Raw genomic sequence first — 20,397 nt, forward strand, 5'->3', positions numbered from 1 at the left:
TTGGTTCAAGGTGTTTTGTCTAGACGGTTAGTTTTTTTCATGCCAATTTTACGCATTATTATATACGTTCAATAAATGTACTTGATTTTTTAAAATATTTAAATATATTATACATTAATTTAGTATACAAGTATACTAATTATAATCAAACAATTAAGACGAAATAATGTCGATGAAAATGTATTTTGGTGTACTTTTTTATTTTTTATTAGTAATTGGAAAAAGAGAAGGATTATTATTATTATTACTTACTAAGTTAATAAGATTCTCCCCGTAGTTACCAAATTTTCTGGCATAATTAAAGCGTTCATAATAAGCTTTATTCGGATCAAGAGGTAAGGAAATTTTTGTTTTGATGTACGGACTTCCAATGATGTTGTTGATCGTGATTGTTGCACTGACAAAAACTACGTTGCATAGCAATATCTCAAAAAATATTCGTATGATCTGAAATCAAATCAGAAATATATATAATATAGAAATAAAAATACGTAAGAAGGAAATGAGAAAATCAAATTTATTTCCTGAATATCAAGCAATAAACTAAAATAAAAATAAAGTTTTTGATCCCTTGCCAATCATGTAAATTTGTCACTTATGAGTATTTTCTATGGAAGGGAGATCTATGAAGCTACTTCAAAACTTTAATGTCCTTCTTCTTGAGCTCCTCGTTTGTTACCATGGCCGTATATTTTGGGTCGTTGTCGTGCTACAAGGCCCAATACACCGCCCATTTTCTGAACACTGGGGAAATAAGGTTGTACCTCCGTTTTCTGGAGGATGGAGGGATCCATTCTTCTATCGAGGCAGTTTTTTCGTTCTTCTTCTTATCAGAGAAACACCCCAAAAAAGATACTTTTTCACCCCATACTTGACGGTGTTATTGAGTTTATTCTCTGCATTTCTTTGCTTCCAGCACTTTTTTTTATTCATATAATGTATCTCACTGTTAAAATAAACCTACCATTAAAATTATAAACTCATTTTTCTTTGTCAGTAAGTAAACTTAAAAAATCGACAGAGGAACAAAAACTTATATTTGAATTTGTATAAAATGGTAACCCTTATTTTTAACTTTTCAAAATGTTAGGGTCAAAACAGTTTCTTTTGATATAAATATATTGTATTGAAATTTTGCATTATTTTGAAAAATATTTTGAGGTCGATAAATAGTGTCAAAGTATTGAAACTTTACACTTATTTAGGAAGTTTTTTGTTTTTGTTATAAAATCTTGCATATGCAACACATGACAACATTTTGATTAACATAACAAATTAAGCTAAATAAAATTGATATCAATCATATTTATAAATTTTTATGTGCATCTTGTTCTTGCTAATAGAAGGATAATTTTTGTACAATGATTCGTAGTGTATCTCATTCAAACTATTTAAAATATATTATATACCAAATTTTTATATTTTTTAGTTAAGTAAACCAAAACATGCGAATTTTTATTCATTTGACTTTGACGACCTTTTATGACCTTAATTTGAGGAATATATTTAATATCTATGTAACAAGAACTTAATATTTTTGACCTTTGGTTACTTTCCTGGAGTATTTATCCTCCCAGGAACAGAATGCCATTGTAATATCTTGTCGTTTCGCTTTTTTGCTCTAATTTTAATTTCAATTCTTGATTTATTAAAAGCTTTTTCTATCCATTTTTTTTAATGAATAGCAACTTGTGGAATTGGCAGCTTGTACAGACAAATACGTATATAAGGATAAAGCTTTTTTATAAATTTCTAAATATTAAAATCTCAGTATCGCAAAATGTATTGTGTGTAGGGTCTTTATTAATTTTTGAGTTATTAACAATTTCTGGAATCAACTATCGAGGTTTCAAGTAATATATTTTGTGTGTTTTTATTATTTATCTATCCCAAAAATGAATATCAAAAAGGTAGAGGAAAGTAATATGTCTTATTTTGATAGAAAATTTCATATTTGATTATAGTTTATCAATTTAGAAATAATATATTCTTTTAAGTCTACAAAATTGCATATTATTTTCTCTATTTTAGATTATGAAGTTTATATCTTATATGATATCTTGGTAAAAAATCGTTCAATTTGTTTCCTGATACTTTTAGTATACCATGTAGCAATTACTATGGACATTTCAGCTGTGTATTGCTAAAATATCTATTTAATTGATGGAATAGCTCAAATCAAAAATTAGTTATTAATAGAAATGGTAGTTCATTAGTTGATTAATACAAATACCCATTTTTGAGAAAAATCAACCAGGCTTGTTTTTTTATTGATGGACTACATAGTACAAGGGTGTCTGCAGGATTATATTTGGGGGGAGGGGGGCTAATTTTTTTGGAAAAAAATGAAGAATTAAACTACATATATTAAGTTTTTTCGAAAAAAAATTAAAAAATCCATATTTGTTCAGACAAAATTAAATTTCAAATATTAAATTTTTTGGAAAAATTAAAATATCAAATTTTTGGAGAAAAATTTCAAACATTTATAGCTTTTCACAGAAAATTTAATTTTTTGGAAATAAATTAAATTTAACATTGGAACTGGAACATTACTTTGGAGTGATATCATCGGCAAAAACTTTTAAACACAGCTTATCCCGGAAAACATCAAGATCCTGATAGTAAATACTGTGAAATTTACCAAATATCATCATTTGTCATGTTTTTCATTTTTTTATCATAATCAATAAGTGGGTGTTGCGGGATTTATGGGATCTGTATGTGTATGGGTTGTCTTTTAGAGCTTGGGAATACAGCTTTATTGAATTCTATAACCGTATACGATCCCATTATATTTAAATTAATACTAAGTGTTGAACAAGCTTATTTTTGATGCAATATATATAATTAAATGAAACTTATATTATGAAATTATTATATATTATATATTTCCTGTAAAAATATATATTTATCTCAAATTTCTCCTTCGTTTAAGCCCCCAAGAAATTCTGGCAAAATGAATATGGAAAGAAATATCCTAATACATACGTAATATATATACAATATACATATATGTTTTTCAATGTTATTAAATATTTATTATTTCAATTACATGTGGTTAGATTTAATATTTTATATACGTACACAGTACATATATATTTGTAGTTAAACAAAGATATAAATATGGATACGGTTAGTACATTAGTGTAAAGGGTTGATCCAATTGAATTAATTTTTTTCAATTCGTTCATAAGTGATTTCTTATAGATTTATTAAAATCAAAATACAGTCCTGACTACAATCTCAGACCACTGACCAAAATTTCATCTTCTTCAAGCAGTGGGCCGAATTTTTAGTACTCAATCAATGAATTGTTTTCTCTCTTAGTCGTTTAGGCAACCTAATTTAAATTTATGTGACAATATTGTTGGTTGATCTTCAACATTTTCAAACAGAGCATAAATTGAAACGAGACCAATTTAGAACATTTATTTTTTTTGTTCCTTTTAAATCAGATAGTTTTGCATTCATTTTGGATATGCAAAAATTATAGTATTACAATTACTCCATCTGATCCAGAAATTGTCTCTAAAGTTAAGTGACAATAAGTACATCTTCTTCTCTACGACCCACTAAGACACTATCCTACCCATAAACCAAATTTTTCACTGATACTCGACCAAACTTACCTAACCTTTTAACGGATTTGACACGATATGCATAGTTTTCAATGTTTACTTTTTTGCAGCAAAAATAAGGTAATCTAATTTAGGGGTAATTTCAGCGATCTTAGACTATGATTCGAGTACTATGAAAGTATACCAGTTTGTTTAGATTGAATGGAAAAAAATGAGTCCTTAATAAGTCAGTTTGCAAAGGGTCTGCAGGAGACGGAGAGGCTGTAGCCGCACCCTCCGAATGAAGTGAATTTTGAAAAAGTTTCTTATGTGACAAATGTCCCCCCCCCCAAAAAAAAAGATATATATATAATCTTTGGTTTGATGAATTTTTATTAGGCCGGGGCTATGAAGCGGAAGAGATTAAATAGACTTCAGCAACATTTTCATCGATCTGAATCCATGATCATAATGACTACTTCAAAAACGATACACGAATCGATTTAATCTTCCTAGAAGATCAATAGATTTACATATCTGTTCGATTTTATCATGATTTTTCTAATGCAGGAGTTGATAGGGTGTATATCAGGAACCAGGGATACTACATATCGATTATAATATATCGAATGTGGTTATTCTACAAGGCAAATTTTTTATTTTTTAGAATTTCTTTCCCCAAGAATTGGAAATAAATTTGAAAAATTAATCAATCCTTCGAGAGGAGGAGTGAAATAATTCAGTTTACTAAAAAGAATAGCCGTCTCAGTCTGGTATATGGTTTTTAGACCAAAGCCATCACTAACATTTATAAAGTATGGGAAAATATTTTAAAGATTTTAAATCCATTAAATATTAATGCTAACTTTTACCGTTCATACTTTTCACAATTTATATATATATGTAAATAAATAACTATATTCGGGAAAGGGAAAAGATGCTTAGATGAGTACTTATATCTCTGCTAGCTTTTTAATTTATACTGATGTGCACATACATGGGGCCCGAACCTACGTGCATTGAGTTCAAGATAATAATTTTTCCCGAGCGCGTTGTCTATTTCGTTACATCATTCCATGCTGAATAAATTTTACCTAAATAGTATATACTTAATACCAAGATCCCAGAAATATTAACCATCTATATGAAATAAAATTCAACTAAATACTGAGAAAAAGCTTTTGTCCGTGAAAAATTCCTTTGTAGCTACAACTCTCAAGCAGTCTAATGTACCTACATATATGTAAGATATATTTTTTAAATGATTACTAGGAAAATATAATCATTTAATGAGTGCCATTGCAGAAATGTAATGTCTTAATTCACATTAAGAGTATATATAAGTTTAATTTATGAAGATGCATTTTCCCACTCAGAGATGTAATAGAGTGAAATATATGTATATTATAAAAAGACTTTTCATGTCCCTCAATCATTTAGCAAATTATGTTGATATTTAATTTGCTTAAGTACTTACAATGTGTATAAAAGCAGTAGTATCAATGTTGAACTAAAGACTTATATCACAGGAGAGATCGGGGACAGTTGCAACAATGAACAGCTGCAACAGTTCCTTTTTCTCAAACATCAAATAAGCTATAGCAAATGTGATGTCCATTTTAATAAAAAAACATTGATTTTTGTCATTTTTTTTAAGTTTAAAAGTAATTTTATTCATGATATATTTAAAAAAATAATACAGTCAGATTTACATTGTTTTTTCTGTATCAGATATCATTTTAGATATTGACTATTTTGCTATAAGTTAATATAATTTTATCAGCATTCAAAGTTGACTTATTCAGGTGACATTAGAAAAGTTGTAAGGCTCATAAAAAAGGCACAGTTGCAAGAAATGCTACAATTTTTTGTGCATTTTTTTAACGAAATTATACTTGACATCAAGGATAGTCTTTGCCATATTAGGACTCTAAAGACTTTCCATAAAGATAATTTATTCGATTGATAATATTGATCAATAATTTATAATACCTGTAATAGGTTAAGGAAAAAGTTATTTCGTATTTCTCGCTTGATTTCAATGCTATATAAAGAGTGTTACAATAATCTGATTTAAGTCACGTATGCCCCATTCTGTTAGATACACTTGTTGCCAACGAGACTCTAACTTCATAATGCCCTTTTAGTAGAAGCTTTTGTCCTTTTAGGCAAAAAACTCGACATAAAATATCACATGGACTGATCACAGCTAAATTTATACCCACAAGAGTGTTGGCCATAGAGAGGAACAGATGGTAGTCAATTGGTGCCAGGTGTGGACTTTAGAGTGGAGGCATAAGAACTGCCCATCTGAGCTCCCAGAGTTTTTTCTTGATAATGTATTTTTGTCTCTTAGTCACCAATGCTAGCCACTACTGTTGGATCCCAAACTTTCAAAATGTTGAGTTGTTCACAATAGAATGCAGAATTCAGAGGGGGAAAATCGCTCAAACCACTGTTGTGTACTATAAAAAATAAAAAATACTGTCCATGGATACATTAAAAATGAACCGGCCATGCGCAATATTGTTCAAAAGCGTTTGGAGTACAAACTCGCACCTTTACAACACCTTATCGTGTGATCCGATGTGGCCACTAATGAACAAGATATACTTAGTAAAAAAATGCTCTGGCCACAATGAGAGTTGCAACGTTTGACGAGTTACATTCAATTAGAATTTGCGGAAAACTATTTATTGGTATAATTTTTAACTATATTTAATCATTAACAGAAATACAATGGAAAAAAAAGTATTTCATTCCGTGTAGATTTTGTTTTGTCAATGAAACAAAAGTATCTATAATTTTTATCGTTAGTTTATTTTAAGAGTGAGATAAATTATATGTAGAAAGTAAAAAAAAAAGTTTTGGGAGGAATAAAAATGCTAATTATAATCCACACCGTCAAGTATGGGTGTGAAACATTATGCTTTGGATGCGTTTTTCTTTTAAGGGGAAGGACGACTTCATAGCATCTAAGGTGTCAAAATTTAATTAAAAGAAGTCCTCCACGAGGGAAATCTTGGGCAACAATATACTTCCCTCAGAGCAAGGCACTGTAGTGTAATGTAATGTAATGAGTGGCACAAGAAGAAGCACAGTTTCTGGACCACAATCCCATCTTAATCAGTAGAAAAACTTAAAAAATCGCGAAGGGATTTCCTCAATAATAAAAAAAATGTTGTATTAAAATTCGGCGAGTCCAATTCAAACTAGCTATGTTTAATGGAGCTTCACACAAAAAATATTTTCCAACCATCCTAGATTTTTTCTATTTTAGAATATATATTACATATAGTAGGTTGTCGATGATTAATATAAGCTTATTACATAATTGGTCAAAAGTGCTTTATATAAAGTATGTACTATCTAAGTACATAAATAAATATTCTCTAGCGTATGTATGTAAACATTGATTATTATCATTATTCTTAGACTAGTAATGAATATCATATTTATTTTTTTAACTAAATCAATAGGTTTTGCGTCAACACAAAAGCAGGATTGAATAGATATAAAGAACTGGAGAAAATTCCCATGTATTATTTAAATGAAAAAATGATGATCCAATGATCTTATGTAGAGTTTAAAATCTTCATTTGATTTATGAAACCTTATATATCTCCAAAATGATATTTCATTTTTTTTTGTTAATTATGACTGTGAATTAGTCAAACCACTCACCTGAAAAAACTTATTTCCTTGGCATCAATGTGCGTGAGTTCCCACATTGATAACTCCTACAGAAGAAAATATACATATCTGTATCCAGAGGTGTAAAAAGTATGTCCTAGAAAGCACGGGTTTTTTTTCTGAACTGTCTTTTTATTTTCCAATGCTGCTATTATTTACATTTAATTCTTGAAAAGGGAACATTTAACCATAAAGTAATAACTAGTGTGAGTGCTCATGAAAGAAAGAGAGTAACCATGAAGGTTTGGTCGGGTGTTATAAGTCCAAACTTCTAACCTACTCCGAATCATTGATGGACTCTGAGTAGAATTGAGAATCGACATCGGGGTAATTCTGGAATTATTTGATGTATAAGAAGTAGGATTTGGGATCATTTATTATTTATGTCCAAATATTTTTCAAATTGTCTGGAATTTTTGGCTCATTTTCGTTTTTTTTTGTTTTTTTTTTCACATAAAGACTTTATTCGTTTAGAGAAGCTACATATATAATTAAACATTTTAGTTTACAATTAAAACCCTAAACTAAAGTCATAACAACAGTTAATTAGCACGGTGAGTCAAACAATAATTAAAATACTCTGTAGTAGTTTATCACATTTCATAAAAACTTCAATAAAATTAGTAAAATGATGAGGTAGAAAAACAAATGAATAAAAATTATCAAACCATACAACTAAAAAAAACGTAGGATGGAGACAAAAAGACAAAAATTAAGCATTGGATCCAATAAACTTTTCAAACCGTCTGTGGATGTGTATTAGACGGCACAAAAACGTCATATTGTCTTTCGAACCATATGGGTAGTAGCGTATCAAATTCCCCGTGTACTTCCACGTTAGATTAGAAGAATCCGGAATTTTAATGACAAAGACAGAGTATCTTGCAGCAGTTGAAATAAAGATAGCTCTAAATTCTTCATTTTGGATAGGGATGTCTTCTGCCAGCTTTCTGCAATTGCTCTCTCAGCGAGCCAGGGAATAGTTGTTGCCTTATATAGGATATTAGGAATAATTAAGAAATTATATAGATCAATCCTCTTTTGAAGATTGAAACTTCTCCATTGGTAAAAGGAAGAATACACATACTTTTTTTAGGCATGCCCAGTTTGAATAAGAGGCACCTTTTGAATCCCATACAATTCCCAATATCTCCACTGTGTTCTTAATTGAGCGACGAATAATAGGGGGGCTGAAGGACAACCTTGAAGGCAGCTCTTTCTTAAGGTAATTGGGTCGCTTTCTGCCTCCCCTATCGAAATAGTTGATGGTCCATTGAATAGAAGCGCTCTAATAGGATTAAAGTATTCTTTTCGAGGAAGTCTTTTAACTGCTTTCAAAATATGACTGTGTAGGACAGAATCAAATGCTTTGCTAAAGTCTACAGTTATAATTGCACCAAAAGTTCCTTTTTTACGTATAATTTCCACAGCAGACTATATACTTTTTGAAATGTCTGAAATTTTCCTGCCCTTTAGGAAGCCTTTTTGTTCTTTGCCAATTTTTGAGTTCAAAATGGGTTCTATTCTACTGGCAAGAACACCTGAAAAAATGCGATAGCTCTCATTAAGCACCATGATTGCTCTCCAATTGTTGATATTGGTAGCCACACCCTTTTTTGGGATCATAACTATCCGTTTCTTTTAATTTCTGATATACTGGTAGGACATTTTTAATACATCAATCTCTATGCCCAAATATATTAACCAATTGTCAAAAAAAATCATGCGATCCATATTTCTATACGGTAGGGTCTTTAGTGATACTTTTTTTGTGCGCTAGGAGTCTTGAATATTACTGCATAGCCTAACTAATGGATTAATTAATTTGAACTAATTCACCCTTTTAACTGATTTAATAAATTATGTAACGGGAATAAATAATTACATACGGCGTAACGAAAAAGATAGAATGACATCATCTGTGGTTCATGAAAATCGATATCTTACGTTGGAAAAATGATTTCACTAAGACCATGAATCTACTCAAGCTAACTGGCACATTTTCCAGTATAAGCTTTATCTATACCTAATGGGTTCAGCATAATCTAACCAATCAGTAAGAATGGGCATTGTGCAGAGTGCAAGGTGAAGGCAGGAGTGAGACTTAGGGTTCAACAGAATTAAGATCCTAGTTAAAATCAGGTGTCTGTTATATGACTTTTGAGTGAAAAATGTATTCTACTGTAAAAGACAGAACCTTCAATGATCAAAATAGCATTAGTGACGGAAAAATAATGTATAATGGCCAATATAGTTCCCATCTTTAAGAAAGAAAGTTCCTGTTTACCCATCTAATTACAGACCTACGAGTAGGTCTTGTATTACTAACCATATCAGAAAAATAATGGAGTGGATCGTCAACCAGAAGCTACAATAATTCCTTAAGAGTAATAAACTTATTTTTAGCAGGCAACGCATATTCTGTTCTAATATGTCGTGTGTTTCGAAAATAATTTATTTCTGGGATGTTCGTCAGTCGTTATAATTGTAATCTTAACTGTATTGTAATATACGTTGATTTCAGCAAGGCCTTCGATAAAGTTCCTCCCCGTGAACTTATCTTTAAATTGTCCAATATCGGTATAAACGGTCTGTTGTTACATTGGCTTAGTTCTTGATTGACAATTTGGATACAGACTGTTGTGATGAATTTCAATGTCTCTAAGCCTTGTTGCGTTATTTGAACTTCTCTCAGCCTCCATTCATTTTTCTTGCTTATAGTTGTAAAATAAATTACGTTCTAGAAGTTCATGGATTATTTATAGCGATCTATCTTTTGTGTGACTGTGATACATACCTAATTATATTTAAGTAATTGTGTCTGTTTTCTTCGATTCTTGTTTTGTTTGAATTGTTAAATATTTATCTGTATACCCCCATATTTTAACTGATTTTTTAAATGAATTTGGTTAAGCTCGTTTATGGTAAAACTTTGTGAGCTCTATATCCTCTTGATTTTAATTTACAGATTCAAGATCTGGAATCCATTCAGAACTACCTAATAAACTCATTGGAAAAAGTGCAAGCTAGACTTCTGTCACTTTTTTCCTTTATTGGGAGATAACGACAACTATAAATGCAAAAACAAAAGATTTGTTCCGATCACTCTTATCATAAACGTGCTATTTAGGATTTTATTTCACTCCGCCGAATTTTAAACAAAAATATAAACTTGTCTCCCCTATTAAATAATGGCTACCTTTTCCACGAAACAAAACTCTCCGTTAACAACACAATCTACCATCCAAATCCAAATATTGACATTTTCAGTCAAATTTTTTATTATCAGCAGATCGGCTAGTCTTTGGAGCTATAAACCTCTATCTTTTCGGCATGGAAATGAGGCTGACCTCAAGCGATTTTTAGTTAATTCTTTTTTTTTGTGAGACATTTATATCAATATTATTTACATTTTGGGACTAATTTAATTTTTTCTTTTTGTATTATTACGTTTTTTCTTAATTGTTAATATTCACTTTTCAAATGTAATTCCTCTACTAAGAATTTAAATTCTTATATTTCCTAAAAACTGTCTTTAAGTTAACTTAATAGGTTTTGATTATCCCTATTGGTCAAGAAAGAAATAAAGTACTAAAGAAGATAAAAAATAACATATTTGCTGAATTTTTCCTTTTCCTATTCAATTTTTATCTTTTTTCTTACCAAGTACAAGACGGGGCAACGTTTACCGTGCTCAAAAAGTGATGGATTTAACTTGAGAAATACAATATATCAGACACAAAGTCGGATCTTTAAAAAGATAAAGCTGTTTTATTTACCACAAAAAAAAAGTTTAATTCCTTATAATTTTATTTTACTTAATACAGAAACCTTTCCGGATAAAAGAGAGGAGTTGGGTAAGGATTCCGGGATGCATGCAAGGATATTTATTCACATGTGACAATTTTTGAGATCTCTAAATCTGTGATAGCTCATTTTTAAGTTCCCGCGATAAGGCCCAAATAGTCAGTAATAAAAATGGGCATGTTAAAAAACTAACCGAAAATCAACATGATAATTTTGACAATGTGAATAATGCTTTGGGAGAGATCAGCTAAAGTCAACTATGGAAGAAATAACATTAGAAATAATTACTCTGACGTTGATTCTCATTTCTTCTCTGAGTCCAACAAGGACTTACAATTATAACCCCGCAACAAATCCTTGGGTCTTTTATGAGCACACACGAATGTTCAATCAGGGTTTGAATATTATTGGATCTATTTATGAAAGGATGTTCACTACTCAGAAATAAAATAATAATGACCAATTCTAAGGAAAATAAAATTAATTAAAAAAAACGGACCTGCTTAAAAATAGTACTTTCATGAGGTATACGTAGTATTTAATCTTGATCATAGAAAACAGATTTACATTACTGAATTAAGCCTTTAAATTATTCATTAAAACTTACTTTTGTATTTAAACTTACGTATATACATACATACAGAGGTAAAAATATAATTTAATCATTGCTACTTGTTATATGTCAAAGTAAAGAAATAAGATTTAAAGAAAGGTAAATAAGATGACACTAATGGTACTTGAGCCTGTTTATCTAGATTAATGTCATTTTGAAAGATGCAACCATACGTCTACATATTATGTTGCATCAAAAATTATATATGTAAATGAATATAATGTACACATGTTCTCGTATGTCTTCACAACATTTAAACTTGGATCCTCATCAAAGCAATGAAGACAAAATGACTTGTTTAGGAAGATGTCCCTTTTGAGGTACATAAGATTAATAAACCAAGATGTGTCTGTCTGGATATTTAGATTTTGTACTGTCATTTTGAGTACATTTTAGAACCAGGTAAATTCTTGATCTCAAAAATATCAATTTAATTGAGCTTGCACTCATATTAATACTGATAAAAATGGACTGTGTAAAGGGTTGGGATTAGTTATCCAGAAAATGTAAAGATAAGATATATTACAATTTATTTCCTAAATTAATTCAACAATTCACAAATATTTTGCTCTGTCCATTATAATGAAGTCAATCACTCAAACCAACCACAGCCTTGCATCTGGTCCTGAACCTGCCACAGGCTCTCTACCAAACTCTGTATACATTGTAGTCCAAGAGGTTCTAATCCGGCGAAATACGAGGCCACATTACCTTTGCCCTTGTGCTTCAGGAAGTCTGGAGTGCATTTTTTGCACACAAAACGATCATGAGTTTTCCTTCCATATCTTTCCTACCCATCAGACTCTTTGAATGCGTTCCCAGTATCGTTTGGAGTACTTCATTAACTCAATGATCTCCTGGAGCGTACTCTCGACACGGAGGCATATAATAATGGTCGCACGGTATTCGACTTCCGAAGTTATTTAAACAATTTTGTCATGTAAATCTAATGATCACACTTATATATACACAGATTTCAGAGTTGCTAAGTTATTGATTCGGATTTTAAATCCCCATCATGCAATTATAAAGTTATTTAAAAACGGTTCTGAAAAATAAATGAAATCTGGCAAACTAATCGATATCCATTTTCAAAACACTTAAATCTTAATTTTTCCTTATAATTATAACAGTTTCCTATCAGCTTTTCACCAGCGTGTCAAACATAATCTCTCTGTGTGTAATAGTTTTGCCATCACTGCCCTAAAGGGATTTATTTTCGATTAGTTAGCATGATATAAATGTTCGTGTTTATTTTAGATCAGTTGTACTCAAACTGTGTTACGTAGAAGTACGTCATAAATCGATTAAATCTCCACTATTGTATACGTAGTTTCGTTTTAATGGTAGGACTAGGTCATATTCTTGATATTTATCAGTGGAGTGATAGAAGATATTACCTTAAACGAGCGCAATACTTTTTGTATTAATAACTTCGCTGTGTTTTTCTGTTTTTTTCCCGATACTTCTATCATTATTCTTTAATTATCGAGATGAAAACATCTCAGTATAAAGTAATCAATTGTCCGTATAAGACGAAGAGTAGCACTTAAGATTTGTAGCAGAATTATAAGTGAAAGTCCCTGTTGCACTTAGAGTATAATGAAGGATCCACAGTGGATTAATGCCTGCCTTTGTCCATAATCCTTGAAAGATACAAAGTTGGGTTTATTTTTATTTTCCTTATTTAATCGCTGTTGGTAACTAATCAAATAGAATAATATCACGACAGCTCATCTGCCCTCCTCCATATATAATTGAAATTGTCGGTACGATGACGTTAATTTACAGTTTCTTTTTTTTTAACATACCGACAGTCATATATTTGATAACTATACACATGTAGCCCCACCAAAATTACAACTGCATATTTACTCATACCTTGCTCTTTTTAAATAAAAAAATAATAAAAGCACTAATAAAGGTTTCAATCAATCTCTGGCTCACTTCATGATCCATCATTTAATGAGTGTTACGGAAAATCCTACATCACTGAAATAGATAAGCTATATCTAAGGTTACAGAATAACAGACTATCATTATTTCATTGATACTTCCAGGATAATTCATCATGCTATATCTGTTTTGTTTATTCACTAATGATCTTCCCTATATTTTATTTACATTTTTGTATTAACATAATTGTATGGAATCTATGTATTATACTAATGCTATAAAGCACAATTCCATCAACATATATAAACTTTCTGACATGAAAATGATGTTTCTGTTAACAGTATGATGAAGTAAAACTCTTTACTTGGAAAACTTTTTTTTTTCCTTTTGTAAATTGTTAACATATTGTTTAGATAATATGTATGTACTCATATAATATAGAGAATATATTCCATTCTATGAAAAATAATCTTTAGGCACTTCTTCCACGGATTAATAATACTAAAATATTAATCAATAATACCAACAATAATAATGATGGAATTATTTTTTAATGATTGATCAAACCCTTTTTATTTTTTGATGAGATTAATCATATATATATATAGTTCCAAAGTATATATAAATCTAAAAATTTATTATCTTAATTTTTTTTCCAAAAATTTAATTTTTTTTAGTTAATAGTTGTAGATTTTCCAATTTTTTGTAAAAAAACTATGAAATTTTGTATTTTTTCCCAAAAATTTTGTATTTGAATGCTAATTCTTTCAAAAATTTAATATTGAAAACTTTATGTAAAAAATTATGGATTTTTGACAAAAAAAATAATATTTGAAATTTAATTTCAAAAAAAATTTATTCTGTATTTTTTTTTAAATTCCAAAAACCTAAGATTATTTATTTGGTCCAGTCCAGCCTTAGGACTGGATTTTCGGACTGTCAGTACAAAGACCGAATAAGAAAAGAAGAAATGAAGTCATCACGGTCAAAACTTTATAAGCTGTAGGACTTAATTGCCGGACTAAACTAGACCGAGCTGAGACTGAACCGGACATGACTGTATTTTGTATAGAGCGTATACTACCTGATCAATAGAGTTGAATAAATTTATGACCTACCTTTTACTTAAATAAAAGAAACCGAAAATTAACATAGTAACCGTGGCAATTTGAAGTATGTTGCGGAGAAGAGTAGCTTAGCTATCATGACACTTTATTCGATTAGCTACGAGGGCTCCAGGGCTCCAAGGAACCCCAGTTGGGAACTATTGATCTCATCATGCCCAATTATATATCAGTCAAATCATGAATAATCATTTCAATAACACTATTAATATCTTGGACCATGATGGAAATAATAATTTTTGAATTGAAAATTAAGAATGCATAAATATAAAGTGTGACAATCAAACTTTGTTTCCCTAATTTTGTATGTATTGTTATAATTTTTGGATATAAAAAGGTATCCCATAAAACAGCCATTGACAATTATATAATAATGTATTAATATATTTTAATCACATGCTACAGATTAATGGTGCTTTATCTTTTTACCTCTGTTATCCTATCTCAGAATCTCAATAAAGTCCTTCCAGATTTTTGTTCAGAAATGTAATGACATTTTTTAATTTAAGTTTGTTAATTAAAAAAATATATATATACATTTTTAAATGCTCTAAAACGTAACAGGAAATTCTCTTCCAATTAACAATCACTGCATTATAAGTAAAACACTTTATACGTGGCTTTATATTCCCTTATTCACGATTGGAAAACACTTTAATTATTTATATCCACAATACGACTGAGTTTTCATCATTTTCGTACGCTTACATCAAAGCTATAGACCAACTGGTCAAATGCGGCTGATAAATTAAATTGATTTCCTTGGCTATGTGTATGCTCCCTCTTTTGAAATACAATATATGACGTCACTTTATAGTGTTTCCTCCTTAAGTGTATAGTTTTGTAATTCTATTAGTAATTATACCTTGTTAATTCAATTAAAATGGAGATCTCATGGAGGTTGCATACTTCTCTAAGGTGACAATATTTAGATTAAAAAAAAAAAAACATGTTGTTGGATCAGTTTCGGTTTTATTAATGAAATTTGATATTGAAATTATGAGTTTGTAGTTTCTTGAATTTAACTTTGATTACGAGTATTTATCAATCTTAGATTTAAAAAAAAACAGTTTGTCCGTTCATAGTTAGTTAATATTCAAGCATAGCCAACTATATATGTGGTGCGTCAACCTAAAAAAAATCAAGAAAAGTAGAAAATCACATTTATACCTATGTATACAGGGTAGTAAAGAAAAATATGGACTTGAGAAATGGACTTAAAATATATCAACGATTTTATATTTTCAATAATAGGCAAAAAATAATGTCAACAAAACATGTGGGTAAGGTTTGAACAAAACTTTTTTTGTTCAATATGGCCACCTTCATTATCAACCACACCCTTTACACGTTACCTGAAGGCCATGCAGGAGTTAATGATAAATTCCTCTGAAAAGTTGTCCCATACAGGTATTATGGAGGACTTCAGTGAGCTAACATTAGGTTGTGAGGTCCTGTTAGGTTTCCTCCCCAAAGTTACCCATATATTCAAATATTACGAGGAAGGGGGATATATCTCTTTTGACCAGAATCGAGTCTCCTGGCTGATTTTCTGTCACACCTTGAAGAGAATGGAGGTATCTTCTTTCCATCAAAGGCCACAATGCCGACGACCATTTTTTAGAACGAATATTTGGTGTTGTTAACCCCTTGGACCTCTTCTTTTGTTTCCACAGGATAGTGGTCGTTCCGTTAGTTGCAAAATTGATCAACTGTGAGAATTTTCTTGCCCGAGAAAATTGTCAGATTGTGAAAGAAACTAATCCCCAGTTGTACTTTCTAGATCTCCTGATGGTCCTAGGAGCCACATAGAAGTCGTTGGCAAGGCGAGTTATCGGCTTAGTAAGATCCTCCCTTATATTCTTCTTCAAACTTAAAAAAAAACATAGTATCCCTCTTTAAATTATCCCCTTCACTTCCTGACATCCTGGATTGGTATTCTCCAGTTTTTAAAACTTAAAAACCAGGCTCCTAGAACACTTCAAAATGTCCGTAATCTTCATCACATCAACTTTAGCATCTAGGAGATCTGGCATGCACAGTCTTTTTGCTTGTTTCTCACTCATGATGATGAAATAATTAATTGATTAGTATAGTTTGTTTATGTAAAAAGGACGTCGGAAACAGAATATTAGAAATAAAAACAAAACTTTTGTATAATAATGAGAAAATAAACATTAATTAAAAGTCCACGTTTTGCTAACCTACCCTGTACCTAAATCCTAATATTTTATAGACATACTGGAGTCAATTATAAGCTTAATATTCAAATTAAGGAGATAAATTAGGTACCCAAGAATTATACTTATAGCTTGGAACCATTATTTGATTTCCGAGCTTTATATTGCCCTCAATTTGAAATGAGACAATCAATTTTTTCACACCCAAAGGTTAATAAGAATGTTTTGTTCATTAATAACATTTTTTTCGTAAGTAATAGCTATTATATAATCTTTTTTATCATAAAGATGTGTATTATTATTGATTAGTATAATATATATAAATAGTTGATTGATAAAAGGCTCTAATGTAAAAAAGTAAGACTATATCCTCAATAGACGTATTGAATTTTGATTGTTATAACTATATGATAAACAGAGTTATGGAAACAAAAAACAATTCCATTAGTTATTTTTTTGCCTCCTTTGTTGAGCAAATGTATACACAATACATACATCACGGAATTAGATTTTTATAAAACTTTTATGAAATATCTATCATGATATAAAACAAAGAATCTAAATACATAAGTGTACATACATATATAGGTATATGGATTTCCTTCCGTCCTTGAGACTTGAGATGGACAAGTTAGTTACTCTTTTTTTTAAATAATATATTTGCTCATCCTGTATACCATTGTTTCAATATGTATGTACATTCATCTTTATTATATTACTTATACAGGGTGTTGCAGATACATTTTCACAAAATCAAAAGCCTTAACCAGTACTGAGTACATGTATATTAAAACTATTCAATCACCTATATTATTGAAGAAATAGATGTTTTGCTGATTCCTCATTTTTGAGGGGTACTACTTAATCTAAAAAATAACTATCTAGAAACGATCGTCAGTAGCTATAGCCCACCCTTTCACATTAAAGTATAAAAATGAAGAACATATTATATAAAATAATGAATGTGACATTTGATGAGGTTTAGAAAAGAGTGTGTGTAGCTAAAGCTCAGCATGTCATATTAAAAATGAAAAGAAAAAGATATAGATTTGGGGTCATAGATCTTGAGCTTTTTTTAACCGACGAGTTATTTTGTTGCTTACAACCATGAACAAAGTTTTAATTTTCTCAAGCTGTTATCATGATTATTTTATTTTTGAGGAGAGAAAACATTAAAACTGAGAATTTTTAGGGGAGTTATTTTCTATAACATTAAAGTATATATTCTTAAAACAGACTATCTATCTATAATATTAAAGTATATATTCTTAAAACAGTTTACTTATCTAAAAGACTTCATATTTTCTGTAGATCTATCTACACCAAAGTGTATCTTGTGTTATGGCAGGCTTTAATTCTTCGGATTAGTCCAGTCTAGGACCAGTCTTTAAATTCAAATTAAATAATATATATTTTATTAAGGCTAATTGTTTCTAGATGAATGTCTTAACTATATTTTTAATCTGAAAAATAACACAATAGCAATATAGTGAGTGTAACCAATTTTTAGCGTGTTATTTTTTTTTACCAAAAGAAAAAAAATAATAATATTAAAAAAAAACAAAAAGGAAAATATTCGTTTAAAAACTATTCTGTAAAGCTCAGCGTGTCAAATTAAAGATTATTAAAACTCAATGTGTGTAGGTTTGCGCCTTGATCACTCCTAAACAAACGATTCCTAGAGTAAATGTATTACTAAAATATCACATTTACTTATACTTAATCAAGGTAACTCCATCAAACCAATTAAAGGAGCATGAACTAAAAAAACTGCTTCCTAAAGTTGAGCGCGTCAAATTAAAAAAGAAAAGAAAATGGTAGTACATATTTATATTATTACGAGCAATGCCAGCTACTCTTGTTAGTTAATGAATAAGGAAGAAACACATCAATGACGTCAAAGTACTACAAGGTGGGATGAGACTGAGCTGAAATAAACTGCATTCCTCGGTCCTAAGTAAGGACCAACATATAACTACTTATATTATGATCGTGTACTGGTAGTGGACTCACTTCTAAGACGAAGAGGAGGAAATATATAAATAATTGTTAGTATGTATACAGCTAAGTATTACTATAATGTCTAAGTCATAAAAATAATTATTTGGTGTTTTTGTTATACGATTCAGATATCTATTATTTTTTTACTTGGAGTTTTATTTTCCTGTTGAATATATGCAGAGTGTTTATTTACGTCCATGAAATCCTTGAAATTTGTGTTTTTGAACAATACGGGAGGAAACATTAGGAAACCATGTTATCCTCTTCAAACCGATATTTTTGTACTTCCCCTCTCTCTATCTCAATTATAAATACGGCCCAACACAACGGGTCAACAAAAAAAAGCAGGATGAAATGATTTTTCTCAAAATTTATCATTATTAACTTGGGTCCAGCATTATTTGTTTAGAGAAAGACAGTCTCATCTATTCACTTTAGGAAAAAATAAGGCTATGTAGCTACAGTTTTAAATAATGTGATAAGGATAATTTATAGCCTTATTTCCTATAAAAAATAAAGAATAAAATGAAAATTGGAAGAAAAATGTGACCCATCAACACAAAAGCAAACTGGAATGATTTTTCTCTATATTAAGTATGGATAACAGAATTTGTATTCTTCAAAGAATTATAGTACATTTTTTGAAGAAATAATTCTTATTAACCCATTGTAGGACTCGTAAATTTTACATGAAGTACCAAAAATTGGTCCTAACAAAAAAAGCATGAGAAATAGACAGGTTTATTTGAGAGGCTAAATAATGGCCAATATAAGTCTCTAAAATTAAAAATAGGTTTTAAAATTCATTGTGGGATTTGTGGGATGTATTTCCTCAGAATTCAATATTTGAATTTTATGTTTCAAAAAATTTTATATTATAAATTTAATTTTTTAAATTTGTTTCAAAGATTTTTTTTTCATTGAAACAGCTGAAGATTTGTGAAATTTTTTATGAAAAGTTGTGGATTATTGAAAACAAAATTCAAAAAATGAATATTAAAAACTCAATTATTTAAATGTTTTCCCTCTGAATTTTTAATTTTTGGATATTTTTCCAGAATAATTTCAAACCTTCTCCCCTGCCCCCCCCCCAAAATGTATATATAATCCTACGGTCGCCCCTGAACATTGAGCTGGATCTATTACAATGAAAAAAAAATATTGGGATTGTCTCCTTTTCATTATTTTTATACAAGATTAAAACATAATATTATTTTTATTATAATAAAACTGCAGAATCGTAATTTTAGATGATTGTTCTTCAAAATGATTTATTTTTAAATTCTAATTTGAACGTATTTAGTGGTAATCCTAAGAATTCTTACATCTTCCAAACGTAGCAATCATGGGCATGGTATATTAATTTATACAAAAACTTTTATCTAAAGCCTTCCGGTTCTCAATGGGCACTATTGCCCAGCATATTGAGTGAGAATAAATGAAGCAAGTAGTTGCAGTGGGTATTTTTTTTTTCACATTTTGAACTTTATAAGAAATTTCTGTCGAATTAGTCTATTGTGATT

At 29.9% G+C, this 20,397-nt stretch overlaps 1 long non-coding RNA gene across 1 annotated transcript in view; it reads right to left on the bottom strand.

The window, feature by feature from the left end:
* LOC121113681 (uncharacterized) overlaps nt 1-20,397 on the bottom strand; it is a 58,652-nt gene that overhangs the window by 27,729 nt on the left and 10,526 nt on the right. Inside the window, exon 2 of the long non-coding RNA XR_011779019.1 lies at nt 253-447. This is a non-coding gene — a long non-coding RNA (uncharacterized lncRNA). The remainder of the gene's footprint in view (nt 1-252; nt 448-20,397) is intronic.

Source organism: Lepeophtheirus salmonis, chromosome 2, assembly GCF_016086655.4.
Source record: "Lepeophtheirus salmonis chromosome 2, UVic_Lsal_1.4, whole genome shotgun sequence".
Lineage (NCBI taxonomy): Eukaryota > Metazoa > Arthropoda > Copepoda > Siphonostomatoida > Caligidae > Lepeophtheirus > Lepeophtheirus salmonis.